Source organism: Austrofundulus limnaeus, unplaced genomic scaffold (assembly GCF_001266775.1).
Source record: "Austrofundulus limnaeus strain Quisiro unplaced genomic scaffold, Austrofundulus_limnaeus-1.0 Scaffold5867, whole genome shotgun sequence".
NCBI classification, from domain to species: domain Eukaryota; kingdom Metazoa; phylum Chordata; class Actinopteri; order Cyprinodontiformes; family Rivulidae; genus Austrofundulus; species Austrofundulus limnaeus.
The window spans coordinates 1,488-2,165 of record NW_013958269.1 but is presented as its reverse complement, the minus strand read 5'-3'; the positions used below and the strand labels follow the sequence as shown (position 1 = coordinate 2,165).

The following is a 678-nucleotide window of genomic DNA, read 5'->3' as shown; positions in this document are numbered from 1 at the left end:
AGTCTCGTCAAAGCACGGATGCCAAAAGAAAGCATCATGCATTCATGTTTCCCTGCACCAACATACCACATTGAATCATTGAATTTCCTCTTCTAATTTAGCTAAAAACTGCTAATCACACATTCATTCATATCAGGTGTGTTGGACCCCAGGAAGCTGTAAAACACACAATTGGACATAGGTAAGGAAAACCAGCTGGTGGCATCACAAAGCCATTTGCTTTTCTGCATAGCACACATCTTTAGCAGCTAACAGTAGACAAATTGAGCTGTCCTATGCATTGGCCGGGAATCGAACCCGGGTCACCCATATGGCAAACGAGAATTCTACCATTGAACCACCAATGCACCCATGCGCACATGCACATGCATGTATGCTGACGATACAATTCTGGCAATGAACGCTGTGAATTCTGGAAACACAATTAATCGTTGGGGAAAGTACAGTGAAACACGCATCAAGCAACTTTTGCTTACTAAAAGGCCTCATTCACATTACCACAAGACTTCAACACACTACTACTTAAGTTTGCAATAAGCTAGATGAGCAAGAGAAGCTTATCTTAATTCTCCTTCTGGTTTTTGGTCAGACTCTGGCTGCAACGCGTAAGGCCGGATGGACAAGTTTTCTGTTGCTGACATCCTTGAAATAAATTGCAAAACCCAAACACAATAGAGA

The 678-nt window shown here is 42.3% G+C and overlaps 1 non-coding gene across 1 annotated transcript; it reads right to left on the bottom strand.

The window, feature by feature from the left end:
- Positions 1-276: 276 nt before the first annotated feature.
- Positions 277-347, bottom strand: trnag-gcc (transfer RNA glycine (anticodon GCC)). The gene has a single exon. It is a non-coding gene; the product is annotated as a tRNA-Gly (tRNA).
- Positions 348-678: the final 331 nt, after the last annotated feature.